The 14,334-nt window shown below is 38.9% G+C and overlaps 1 pseudogene; it reads right to left on the bottom strand.

The window, feature by feature from the left end:
- Positions 1–6,399: 6,399 nt before the first annotated feature.
- LOC127485256 (furin pseudogene) lies at positions 6,400–7,685 on the bottom strand (annotated as a pseudogene).
- Between the last annotated feature and the right edge of the window lie 6,649 nt (positions 7,686–14,334).

Raw genomic sequence — 14,334 nt, 5'->3', positions numbered from 1 at the left:
TTGCACTTGGAATAGCATTTTAAAAGTGTCTATATATTTGTATCTTTTTCATTTTCACTGTACCTTTCTACTATTTATTCAAGATGTCTATGTACTTGTGATGTAGGCAGGATAATTTTGATTAGGCTTGTAAACTGGAAGACCACGCCCTCTAAGTGATCTCACACCCCTACCTAACCCCACCTATAAGCCCACCTGTCCATCAGACTGTGTAACCACTCCCCTTTGGAAGTGGATTAAAGGCCTGGAGCTTGGTGGGACACTCCCTTTTGTTGTCCTTGTTGCCCGGGGCCTTTGGGACACGGGGCCTTCAGGCCGCCCACTCTCTGCTTTCCTGCCTGCATGCTTGCTGCATGTGGCTTGCTCCTGGCTTGCTCTCTGCTTGGCATGGACCCAACTTAGCTTCTGGACTTCTGTTTCTCCCCTAAATAAAGCCCTCACTCTCCTGCTCATTTCTCTCACTGAATAAAATCCTTAAACCTTACCATGTTGTCTGGTCTATTTGGGCCAGTATTCAGAATTCTTTGACTATGTGGTAAGAACCCACAAAATTATTTATACTGAAAAAGATTAATAAGCAAGATGGTATCACTTGAATATCAGGGAGATCAAAATAGAGAGAGGAATAGGAGCACTAGGATGGTTGCGCAAGTGTGCAAGAAAGTAAGAGTTCCTCACTTAAAATTAATAATTTTAAACATAGAACTTTTAAGCATGGTATAATTGTAATACTTTTTACCTTAAAATATATTATAAAATTTACTAGTTATCAATAACACAAATTAAATATAAAGACCTAACATAGAAATTTACATAGGCAAATTTCTCAAAATTCAGAAGACAAAAGGAAAATATTGTTTCCTTTCTGGACAATAAATTCTGGGAAAGATGGAGACAGAAATAGAGAAGACAACTATATACATGCATTCTGTCTACATTCTTCTTTTTGACTGAATGAAAGTTTTAGATGAGCTGATTTTTGAAGCACCCATAATGTGAGTCCAAAGGGGAAATATGACTTCAGTCTTGCTACTAGCCTAGGATTCCTTCTTCCTCAAGGTAAATTTGTAAGAACTGGATGATTGTATTTAGTGAAGGCAATTTTTTAAGTAGTTTACCTGGCACCACCCTCATATTCTCCTCTGACATAAATTAGACCAAAAATTTTTCTAAATATCCCCAACCACCAATACAGAACTTAACAAAAATAAAAAAATCAAAAATGCATTATGCCAGCTAAGAACTGAATTCGATAGCACATGGCAGAAGAGAGAGAAAGACTTTGCTTAAAACATCCATGAGAAGTAATCAATACCCAGCATCAGTGACAGCTAAGATAAGGACAATAAGCTAAGGGTCATATCACTGCAAGATAAAGATACGAGGCTACAAATTTTACTATTCATTGACTCAGAAGCAAAAGTCCTGCAAAGGGCTTGTGATCAAGATCACTTACAATTAGTGTTGGCCAGTTCATACTGGTTCTATAACAGAGAACAGACAATATGAGGATTAGCTGTAGGATCTGAAATTCACTTTCTTTTCCTGGCAACAGAATGTAGAAGTAAGATTTTCATACACAAAAACGCTAATTATTTTTAAAGATTGTATTTATTCATTTGAGAGGCAGAGCTACAGAGAGAGGGAGAGACAATGAGAAAGATCCTCCATCTGCTAGTTCACTCCCTAAATGGCTGCAATGGCTGTAGCTAGGCTTATCTAAAATCAGGAGTCAGGAGCTTTCTCGGGTTCTCCCACTAGGATGCAGGGGCCTAAGCACTTGGGCCATCTTTGACTGCTTTCCCAAGCCAAGGCAGAGAGCTGGATTGGAAGCGGAGCAGCCCATATGGGATGCTGGTGCCACAGACAGAGGCCTACCCTACTACACCAGAGTGCCAGCCCCCAAAAACACTAAGTTAAGAAGGAACAGAAGTAGAATCAGAACTTTGAGGGAATAAACATTGGTTATTCTCAACCTGTAAGATTAATGCAATTAAAAGATTAGAAATAAAAATTCTTGTTGCTTCCTCTTCCTCTATACAGCATTTGTGTTTTCACCCTGAGATCAGATCAGCTCTGAATAAAATAAGGTGCCTTTTATTTACAGATGCAGTATACCATGAGTGCATTTGATCCTTCCTCTGTGCTTATGTATATTTTATCTTACTATTCCAAGTCTTTATGTTTCAAAGTTACAGCAAACCAGTTCCTTTTCTGCTTTTGTCATGTGCTCATTAATGTTTTTCCCTTTTATCAGTAAAGATGTCTGATTGTCCCCTAACTTTTGCATATCACCATGTATTCTTCTGAAATTAGAGTCCTCTGTCTTCATCAGAGGTTTCACTACTGACTCCAACTCATATGAATTATCCTCTTCATCAAAATATCATTTGTGGATATTGTCACCCATTTTAACATAAAATCTTAAAAAGCTTCATATATTTCAGTTATTTTGGTCTCTCAACTCAATCATGCACAGCACACTCCGATTCATGGTATGAAATTCACAGTAGGTATTTAAATTTAGGAATTTCTACACAAACATGCATTCCCTTGATTGGGTTATTGTTTTCACAGTAATATCATTATAAATATTCAAAAATTCAAGATTCATGTTATTTCTTCTACATGCTATAAAAACATCCTTTTAAAATATTATAAAGAAAACAAAGGATATGCAAAATATTCACAAAAAATTCAACCAATTAGTATCTTTGTTTATTAAGCTTTATACCAAGGTAGTTGATTCATTTTTCTGTTTTATTATTTGAATGGGTACATTTTTGAGATATTGTTTAAGAACTCATTGATTTCGTGTCTGTGAAACTGAAGAAAAAGACTGGTTTATTCACTGTAAATATCTTGTGTTCTTGCAAAATATATCATAACAGTAAAGGAGATATAAGGCCGGCGCCGTGGCTCACTAGGCTAATCCTCCGCCTTGCGGCGCCGGCACACCGGGTTCTAGGCCCGGTCGGGGCGCCGGATTCTGTCCCGGTTGCCCCTCTTCCAGGCCAGCTCTCTGCTGTGGCCAGGGAGTGCAGTGGAGGATGGCCCAAGTGCTTGGGCCCTGCACCCCCTGGGAGACCAGGAGAAGCACCTGGCTCCTGCCATTGGATCAGCGTGGTGCGCCGGCCGTGGTGGCCATTGGAGGGTGAACCAACGGCAAAGGAAGACCTTTCTCTCTGTCTCTCTCACTGTTCACTCTGCCTGTCAAAAAAAAAAGGAGATATAAGTGATTGAGAAGAAACAGAAAAATAAGGATTTTATAGAGGAGGGAAATATGCTCATTAAAATAGTGTAGGTTTGTCACATTATTCTTTCTCCTGCTTACTCCATATTCAACCTGGTACTACAGAAAACAAATTATATAAAAACATGTATGTTGCAGCTCATTTTATATACTCCCTTTTAGTGTCCATATACACAATAATATTACTTGAAATCATTTTATAATTTTTGGCAAAATTTCTTATGTCCTTTACCACATTTCTAAATTAGAAAACATCCCAATGAAAAAATATATAGAATAGATGTCTCTTCAGTTTCTACCCTTAATCATGACACATGGAAAATCTGCAATTAAAAGAAACATAGAGGACTGGCCTGGCACAACAGCTTATATCACCAGTTTCAATGTCCGCATCCAATATCAGAGTACCAGTATGAGTCCTGGCTATACCACTTCAATCCATATTCCTACTAATGCTTGTGGGAAGACAGTAGAGATACCTAAGTTCTTGGACGTCTGCACCCATGTAGGAGACTTGGATGGAGTTCCTGGCTCCTCGTTTTGGCTTGGCCCAGATCCAGCTATGGCGATCATTTAATGGGTGAAGCAGTAGATGAAAGATCTCTCTCTCTGTCTCTCCCTGTCTGCCTGTCAACCTGACTTTCAAATAAATAAATTAATTAAGATAAATATGGGTCACATTTTTTGGCTTTGTTTCTAAATAATATCACATATTTCCTTGTATTTAAAAGACAGTTTCATAAGATTAAATGATGTGTGTTTTCCAGAAAAAGTATTAAGTCTGAAATGTTAAATCTAACTTAATATGTTCAAGAATCTATTATTTAACATCAGTCTCACTAAAATTTAAAATTTTTATTTATGTCATCAAATAAAGATTTAACATTAGATGCTATTGTAAATTGTAAGATAATTTGACTTCAGTTTCCTATTTTTAATGACTTTCTGCTGTTTTAAAAGTGCTAGAGTGACCAAAAATATATTTCAGTGAGGCTAAAACAATTATATGCAAAAAGAATATTTATTTACTGCTATATATTTATAAAAAATTATAATATGGGTATGTATAAATATTACTACTTATATAATAATATATATCACTATGCAGTTGGAAGTTGGCCCCCAAAGTGACAACCAACTACAACTGAAGAAAAAAAGATATTTCAAAAGTATCTAGGTTATTAAAAAAGGATGGAGTCCTTATGTTAGTTGTTAAGTTCAATATATCTCTTGTTATATTAATAGGAAAATAGAATGATATTTAATGTTATCTCACTTAAAGAGTCTACTATTCCTTTCCTTTAACAACAGGACAAAAATGTTTAAATATGATTTATGTAAAATATCAATATTTTAAACATAGTTGAGACTGTGATAGTTGACAAGATTAGCAATGATAGCAATGTGTTCATTTTGCTATGTGACACATTTTTAAATATAAGAAATTACTTAGTATAAATTATTCATACTCATCTCTATTTGCTACTTTTGGTGGCTCATGTGTCTGAAAACAAAGAATATTAACTCTTATTTCCGATTTGGATGCCTTTTACTTTTTTGTCTTGCCTAATTGCTTTGAATTGAATTTCCAGTATTATACTGACTAAACGTGATGATAGTGGATGTCCTTTTCTTTCGTCTCATGTTAGAGGAAAGTTTCCACTTTTCACCATTCCATTAAGCATGATGGTCTTTTTGTATACAGCCTTTATTTTATAGAGCTAGGTTCCTCCTATACCTAATATGTTGGGTTCTTGTCATGAAAAGATGTTCATTATTGGTAAACGGTTTGTCTATAGCAGGATTCTATAAATGTGAGGTACCACACTTATTTATATGCCTATGTTGAACAGCACGCTTCATTGGGGTGTATGATTTCTGTGCTGTCAAATTTATTTCATTGGTATTTTGCTGAACATATTTGCACTGAAATTCACTGAGAATCTTGGTAAGCTATTTTGTTTTAATATCCCTTTCTGGCTTTCATATCTGGGAAATGCTGCCTCATAAATGAGTTCAGAAGTTTTCCCTAATGTAACATTTAATAGAAGAGGTTGAGAAATAAACTATTATTTATCCGCCTAATTTACTTAATTTATTTGACAGGCTGAGATGGAGGGTATGTGTGTGTGTGTGAGAGAGAGAGGGAGAGAGAGAGAGAGAGAGAGAGAGAGGCTTTGTGTTCTGAGGAATTACACATTTTCTCTTTCTTTTTTTAAAGATTTATTTATTTACTTCAAAGTCAGAGTTACACAGAGAGAGAAGGAGAGGTAGAGAGAGAGAGAGAGGTCTTCCAACCACTGGTTCACTCTCTAATTGGCTGCAATGGCTGGAGCTGCGCCAATCTGAATCCAGGAGCCAGGAGCTTCTTCTAGGTCTCCCACGGGAGTGCAGGAGCCCAAGGACTTGAACCATGTTCTACTGCTTTCCCAGGCCATAGCAGAGAGCTGGATCAGAAGTGCAGCAGCGAAACTAGAACCAGTGCCTATATGGGATGCTGGCACTGCAGGTGGCGGCTTTACCCACCAAACCACAGCGCCAGCCCTAGGTCATCCAAGTTGTTGCTATCAATTTTCACAATATTTTCTCAGCATCTTTTGGCAGCTAAAGTTGCATCGTTCAAACTTGTGGGAGTGAGGCCCACTCAGTCCCACAGAATCCCATCCCCTCCTTTGGCACTTTTTACTTCACCAAAATACTTTTTTTTTTTTTTTTTTTTTTAATTTTGGAACTGGGTTTGGGCTAGTTGGGAGGCTGCAGGGTCGGCAGACACTGAGTCTCACCAACCCCCTCCCTGGGCCCAGCCAGCCGGGGGTGAAAGCAGAACCAGCTGGGGTATAGGAAGGGGCTCCATTTACCCCAGGACCCTCTGCAAGTGGAAAAAGGAGTGAAGCCCAGCTAGAGTCCTGCCAAGTGGAGAGGGGCAGCCCTTCGTTTTCTGGATTCCTGGCCCAGGCTGCTGTGGCTTTTGCCCCTCCCCTGTCCCTCTAAAGCAATAATGGTCCCCATTCAGACAGCAGATAGGTTGGCCTAGGAGAGATTTGGAGGCGGGGCTTTTGCATCCCTGACGCTGTCCCCCAACTCTGGTGAGCTTCGGCAGAAGTGGCGATCATAGGTCAGGACCAAGGTCCTGCATTTTTGCCTCCTCAAAGGGTGCTCCGGTCTTTGATAAAGGCGGTCGTCTTGCCCTGGCCCTAGTCCTCCCAAGGCACTCTTCCTTCCAGGCTTCGGTGGCAGCCTCTTGTAGGAGATGAGGTCTCGATCCAAGGTGTGTCACTTCACTGAAGCCAGAGCGCGGCTGCAGGACCAGGAAGGCAGTGAAGAATTCCAGCATGAAGGCGGAGGCTGTTGCTGCTGCTCTGGTCTTGCAGAGAGCTGATCTGCTTCATGGGGTCCAGGGAAATGTATCTGGGGCAGCTGAGTCAGTCGATGGGGGCTGGCCCCGGGCAGGTGGCGCACGAGGCATGGCAGGGGGTGCAGAGGATGGCCTGGATGGTCTCCACGTCGTTCTAGGTGCTATAGTGCGTATCGAGGACTTGGGGAGTGAACCCCGGCAGGCAGTGCTAAACACAGCTCTGCTGGTGCAGGGTCTTCCAGCCGCTGTTTTCAGAAGGCATGTGCAGCCCTTCGGGAGCCATGCCATAGAGCGCCAGGGTGAACTTGATCAGCTGGGTTCTCAGTCTCTAGGACCCACTCACCAGGGAGATCCTTGTCCCAGGAACAGTGTGTCTTGAAGGCTCAGTCGTCGAAACCGTCTGCAAAGTAGTCGTGGGGTCTCATGGCCAGCAGGATGGAGCGGGTGCCCATGGGGCTGACCAGGTGGATAGCTGGGCCCCTGAGGCAGTTGTATGACAGGGTGAGGTGTGCCTTGGCCTGCTCCAGCTAGGTGATGTGCTTGGGTGACCCAGGCACGCGGTCACCGTCTTGCGCATCTCCAGCTGTTTCCTACGGTCCTTGGACTCCGTGAGGATGTCGATGATGCACTTCCGCTGGGGGGCCACTGTCATCCACTTCTGAACCAAAGCCACCATGACACTTGCCATCTAGTAACCCACAGCCATATGAGTTGCTCGCTTTGTGGCCCACGCCGTTGGCTGTACATTTATCAGCATTGAGGTGGGCTGGCTTTGAGGTCTGTACCACCAAGTGCTGCATGTCCCGCCAGGTAAGCAGCTTCTTGGCCTCCAGGTGAGTGCAATGATGCCAGCTGCCAAAGGGGCCGAGGCTGAGGTGCCCATGTGAGACTGTGCACTTCTGCCGCAAGTCAGTGTTCAGGATCTGCTTCTTGTCTGCTTGCCTCTGCTGTAAGCGGTGGCCAGTGTGGAGCAGCAGGTACCTCGTACTAGGGCATGTTGCCAATCTGAGTGGTGCTGCTGATGGACAACGTGTAGATGCTGTTAGTGTATTTGTCGCACTTGCAGCTGGCCCCCATTCCATAAATGTAAATGTATATTTATGTGTAAGTACAAACACACATATATACTTAAATATATACAAATATACATACCCATATATCGATGAAAACAATTCCCAGAAAAAAGTATATAATATATTATATTTTATATAATATATTTTATATAAATATATTTATATAAGTATATAAATATTAGAATCAAGGTTAGTTTTAAAATTAATTTTACAGCCCTTGTCTCTAACATTGAGGAACGGTGCTTGTTTTTTATCCTTGATATTTGTTGAAGTCTTTACTTAGTGTACGGTTAATCTTATGAGTAGAAAGTAAACTGAAAGTAGATCATTATAAAAATTAAGAGAGGGAATAAGAGAGGAAGGAGGAGGAAGGGTAGGAACATGGGCAGGAGGGAGGGTAGGGTGGGAAGTATCACCATGTTCCTAAATCTATATATATGAAATACATGAAATTTGTTTACCTTAAATAAAATTTAAAAACAAAATTAATTTTCAAATACAAATATCCTAAGGACTCAAACTGGTGATGAATAAATCCACACTGTTCATGGACTTCCACCATCCCCTTTACCCTTATAGACCAATTAAAAATATTCTTTAGATATGTTAAATTTGTAAAAGATGTTAAAGAAAAGGATGCACCAAAAATGCATTCTTAAATTGGATACAGTACCATCATACTATTACCCCAGAATGCAAGAGGGGAAAAGAAGCAAATCAAGGTGCTGGCATTATGACATACCAGGTAGAGCTGCTACATGCAACACTGACCTGCTCCACTTTCTATCCTGCTTGCTCCACTTTTTATCCATCTTCCTGCTAATGTGCCTGGGAAAGCAACAGAAGATGACACAAGTGTCTGGGTCCCTGGCACCAACATGGGAAACCTGGATGGAGCTCCTGGCTCCTGGCTTCAGCCTGGCCCAGCCCTGGTCATTGTGGCCTTTAGGTGAGTGGCAAGCAGATAGAAGAGTCCCATCAAGGAAATGCAAACCAAAACCACAATGAGGTTTCACTTCATCCCAGTTAAAATGACTATTATAAAAAAAATTTTAAATGCTGATGAGGATGTGGGGAAAACATACCCTAATATACTGTTAGTGGCAATGTAAACTAGTATAAACATCATGGAATACAGTATGGAGATTATTCAGAAATTTGAAAATAGATCCATATAACACAGACATCCCACTCTTGGGAATTTACCCAAACAAAATAAAATCATCATTTAAGACATTTATCTGTACCTCCATGTTTGTTGCAATTGAATTCACAATAGCTTATATGGAATCAACTCAGATGTCCATCAACTGATGACTGGATGAAGAAAATATGGTATATGTACACTATGGAATATTATGCATCCATAAAATAGAATGAACTCCTGTCTTTTGCAACAAAATAGATTCAACTGGAAACTATTATGCTTAATGAAATAAGCTAGTCCCCAAAAGACAAATATCCAGTGTTTTCCCTGATTTGTGGCAACTAATATACATAGTGCAAAAAATGTAATGTATCTGAGTGAAATTGACATTTTGAGATTTGATTATTGTTTACAGTCTGTTTGTATACTCTTGAAAAGCAGTGGTTTTTCTACTTACTACTGATCGAGTTCTTTATTTAGTGGAGGGTTAAGCTTATGATTATAAAATAAACTAAAAATGTGTCATTGTATAATTTATGAAAAAATAGGAAGTAAAGAGGAGGGGGGGTGGGAGCATGAGTGGAGTGAGGGTATGATGGGAAGTATCATGCTCTTAAATCCATATACATGACATTTATTCACCTTACATAAATTTAAACATTCAGAATCAATCAATAAATAAATATTTTAAAAAATCAAATGTGATAATATGGGGGCCAACATTTGGCACAACAGGTGAAGCCACAATTTCAACAGTGGCATTGCATATTCTCTGCCAATGCATCTGGTAAAGCAATGGAAGATGGCCAAAGCCCTTGGCCTTCGCCCCTATTAGGGGGACTCAGATGGAGTTCCTGGCTCCCCATGTCAGCCTAACCCAACTCTGGACATGTGGCAGTTTGGAGAGTAAACCAGAGGATCAGTATCTCTCTGAGTCTCACCCTCTCTCTGTCCCCCTGCCTTTCAAATAAAGAAAGAAATCTTTATATTTAGTTACCTCAACAAATGCTTTTGACTTTCATATTGTTTATTTTGAGAAACTTCCCACAGGGAATCCTGACAATTAACTTAACAGAAAAAGGTTCAAAGAACCTTTATAAATGTGCTCGCTTCGGCAGCACATATACTAAAATATGTTATAAATGATCAGGAAAACAGGTTTAAGATTGGAAGTTTCATGGCATGACTCAATTGGTGAAATACAGGATAGCTTAAACAGTTTAAAATTACATTAAGAAGAATCAGATGAAAATTCTAAAGTTGAAAAGTGCATTAATAACTATATAAAAAGTTACTAGAGAAGCTAAATTATTTATTTAGTTAGTTATTCATTCATTTAAAAGGCATAGTTTACAGAGAGTGAGAGGGAGAGACCAAAAGAGAAAATCTCCCATATGGTTCACTTCCCATATTGCCACAATGACTGCACTGGACTGGTTTGAAGCCAGGAGCAGGTGCTTTCTCTATGTCTTCCACATGCGTGACATGGCCCAAGTACTTGGGCCATCTTCTACTGCTTTCTCAGGTCATTAGCAGAGAATTGGATTGGAAGTGTAATAGCAGGTACTTGAACCAGTACCTACATGGGATGCCAGTGTTATAGGTGTCACCTTTACCTACTCTGCCAAGATGTCAGCTGCTAAATGGGAGACGTAAGGTGGCAGAAAAAATGATCAGGAAACTTCCAGATATGTCAAAAGAGGTTATCTAGTCCATAAAACAGTAAAAAAAATGCCTCAGAGATCTGCTAAATAACACTAAGATGACAACAAAATTATTATAATAGAAGGATAACACAGAAACAAGCAGAACAGTATTTAATGAAACAATGACAAAGTACATTTGAAAAAAATTAATGTACATATTTAAGAAGGACAAGGAACAAAATAGAGAATAAATACAAGAGACCAACAACTAGCCATTTCACAAATGTTTGGAAGCCCAAAGCAAAGACAAAGCAACAATAAATGCAGTTTATCATGTGTGGGAAATCACAGAACAATTAAGAGCTGATCTATCAGACATGGTGGGAGTGTCCTAAGGTCCCACGTTAGTAAATAATAAAGCAGGGGTACAGATTTTATACTCTTTATTTTTACACTCTTAATCACTTTTCTGGAGTTGAGTTGTTATCAAAATGCCTCACTTTTTTTTTTCTCTATAATCAATTCTAATTAAAAAAACAGTTCCTTGCTTGGATTTGGGTGTGTGCCAAAATTAGTGGAAAATTAGGACAAGGCTGGTAACTCTAAGAATAAGATAATTACCTCCTCGCATATTTTACTAAGACCAAGCATAAAGTATGAAGACGCATGCAGCGTGTGGCTTGAAATGTCGTTGAAGAAGCCAATCTAGGAGCATATTTCATTTTTGAGGTGGATGACTAGGAAGATCATCTGCAAAGTCCTGGACATAGCAAAAATGACTCAGATTATGCAGGCATTTTTATTAAAGAACAATGTGCAAATAAGCTGACCCATTTTAATGGTCAGAGCTGGAATGGCAACATTGGCCTCTTTAAAAATGGTAAATAATGGAGAATTTGCCTAAAAAATTGGAAAAATCAGCACAGCATAGTGAAGAAGAACAAGGCCAACACATATTATTTGAAAAACACTAGTGTGAACTAAAATACTATTAAATATAAAGAGCTAAAATGTATGACTTTTTAAAATAAAATATGAAATGATAGGTAGATGGATAGATAGATAGATAGATGTAGATTTTAAAGGGAAATTGTTTGGAAACTAGAGGGCAAATACAGACCAAGAGTAGATAGAATCCTGTCTCAAGAAATTTGAAGAAATTTATATCAGTTATGAAATACATACTGGAAAAATGTTTTGTGTTTTCATGTAAATATTATTGTAAATCTTAAAGATCTGAGAAACCAGAATAATTTAAGGGAAGAGAATAATGAAAAAAATGAAGAAGCCTTTAGAACATTTAGAGCAACTGCAGAAATAACTAAGCCCACATGTGAGATATTTTTAGTTCTTAAGAAAGGAAGACAAAAAAAGTGCAGGCTACACCACTCTTTCTTTAAATTGTTTAGAGAAAAGAAAATAGAAACAGGATAAGTTGACTACTTATTAAATAAATTGTTATAGACTGTTCTTATTATAAAAGTGACTGCCTTTGTATTAAACTAAATATTTTATTTATATAAAGATGTGCTTTTTGAGAGAAAGAATCAGAGTTAATAACAATCAATTTTTCTCTGTGTTATGATGTGTCATACCTCCCAAAGTATGTAGTAATTGTTGGAAATTTTCTTCTGTATTTTACTGATATATAAACATGCATTGGCTGTTAAGAAAAAAAGTGAACATTTATTCAGAACTCATTTACAATAAACAAAAATTGTTTTCTTTGATTTAGAAGTTTAATACATATCATTAAAGAGGACTTGTATTTGGATAAGCAGGTAGAAGATAGCTGTCAAATCAAAACCGTCCCTTAGATACATCTCTCTGTGACACATGCAAAGCTGAAGTGCCAGATTTGAGTCTTGAACATGAAAACACACATGTCACATTTTCACCATCTCATTATTTTGACAGTGTGTCTGGGAGAGTGGGGATAAACCAGCTATAACAGAAGTTTTGAATGTTGGTAAAGTAAGCACCCAAACACATAACTCCAGGAAGCTTTCTTGGATCAAAATAGTTTCAGGATTCTTGGGGATTATGAGTCATCAATTAGTGATTTTACCTTATAAGTGAGGAAAATATGGTACCAATATGTTATATTGGGTGAATTTCATTCCAGTCCTTTGGACTACTTGGTGAAAATTACATATACATGTAGACATGAATATATAAGTGTTATGTATATATTTATTTGTATGAGGGGGCTTTATATATGTTCATGGAAAATGGAATTAAAAAATAAGTTTATCTGATGCAAAATGTTTTTTTTTTTTTTTTTTTTGGCAGGCAGAGTGGACAATGAGAGAGAGACAGACAGAGAGAAAGGTCTTTCTTTTCCATTGGTTCACCCTCCAATGGCCGCTGTGGCCATCACACTGCGCTGATCCAAAGCCGGGAGCCAGGTGCTTCTCCTGGTCTCCCATGCAGGTGCAGGGCCCAAGTACTTGGGCCATCCTCCATTGCACTCCTGGGCCACAGCAGAGAGCTGGACAAGAAGAGGGGCAACCGGGACAGAATCCGGTGCCCTGACCGGGACTAGAACCCGGTGTGCCGGCGCCGCAAGGCGGAGGATTAGCCTATTGAGCCGTGGCGCCGGCCGTGATGCAAAATGTTTTGAAACCTATGTATAGTTTTTTTCAAAATGTATACCTTCCACAAACTTTTTGAACTAACCTTGTACAAACAAATATATCTATATATCGTCTATTTATATACATAATATAAATTTAAGTAATCACCAGAGCAAACTATACTGATATTGAATTCTAATAAGCATAATGCAAGTCTTTGTTTTTCAGCCTCATTATAACTGATAATTTACATCTGTTTCATTTGCTGCAAACAAAATGAGACTGATTGAAATTATAAGACAATGAAAATTTATTTTTTCTCTCTCTTTCCCAGATGTACACCTTCCATGAGTTCCTTATGTGTCCTGGATTTTCAGATGTTCATAGCCCAGTGCTGGCTCCCTGCCCATTCCTTCCAAGCCTCCTGCATCACAGCAACTTCTCACTAGTTCATATTATTCCCACACACCATAGCATAATTTTACTTGTATATCTAAAGTAGGTTTAATTGTTTTAATTTTATTTATTTGTTTTTATTTATCTGAAAAGCAGAACAAAAAAATGAAAGATTGGTTCATTCCCAAAAGACAAGGATGGACCAGGCCAAAGCAAAGAGCCATGAACTCCATCCAAGACTCCCACGTGGGTGGCAGAACCTAAGTACTTGATCAGTCATCAGCCTTCCAGGGTGCACGTTAGCAAGAAGTTATATTGGAAGCAGAGGAACTCAGGCACAAATCGCCACTCTGAAATGGGAAGTGCTGCAAGTGGTAGCTTAACCTGCCCTTGACACAATGCCTACCCCCAGCTTCTTTCTTGTAGCTTGCAGTTAGCTCCCTAGCATGCTGGAGGCCACAAGGTATGCCCTTTAAATGTCTGCTGAATGAAGACACTCACACAAAAAATGCTTACATAACTGTGCCGAAACCTTTGCTAAGCTGGGGAAAACCGAAATCTCAGTTGTTCGAGTGGTCAATCAAAGCACCCAACCCAAAATGAAAGTAACAAGAAAGTTTTAATTTCATACTATGATAGATATAAGACCAGACATAAAATCAAGAGATAAAACAGATAAAACCAGAGCCTGCGCCAGCTGTTCTCTCATTCCATTTTCTGTCCCCTTGACCATGCACTCTTATCCCCATGGACAACACACCTATCACACAGGACAGAGAAAGCGGGGAAGGCTGAAAGTAAACAACTACTGAATACTAAGAGTGAGAAAAAGTGTTTTCAACATTTGCCCTTCTTCACCTGACCCCAAAAGGAGGTCTTCAGAAACTG

Source organism: Oryctolagus cuniculus, chromosome 7, assembly GCF_051225735.1.
Source record: "Oryctolagus cuniculus isolate XC-2025 breed Fujian yellow rabbit chromosome 7, ASM5122573v1, whole genome shotgun sequence".
NCBI classification, from domain to species: domain Eukaryota; kingdom Metazoa; phylum Chordata; class Mammalia; order Lagomorpha; family Leporidae; genus Oryctolagus; species Oryctolagus cuniculus.
The sequence above is the reverse complement of the archived record's forward strand: the minus strand, read 5'-3'. Positions and strand labels throughout refer to the sequence as shown.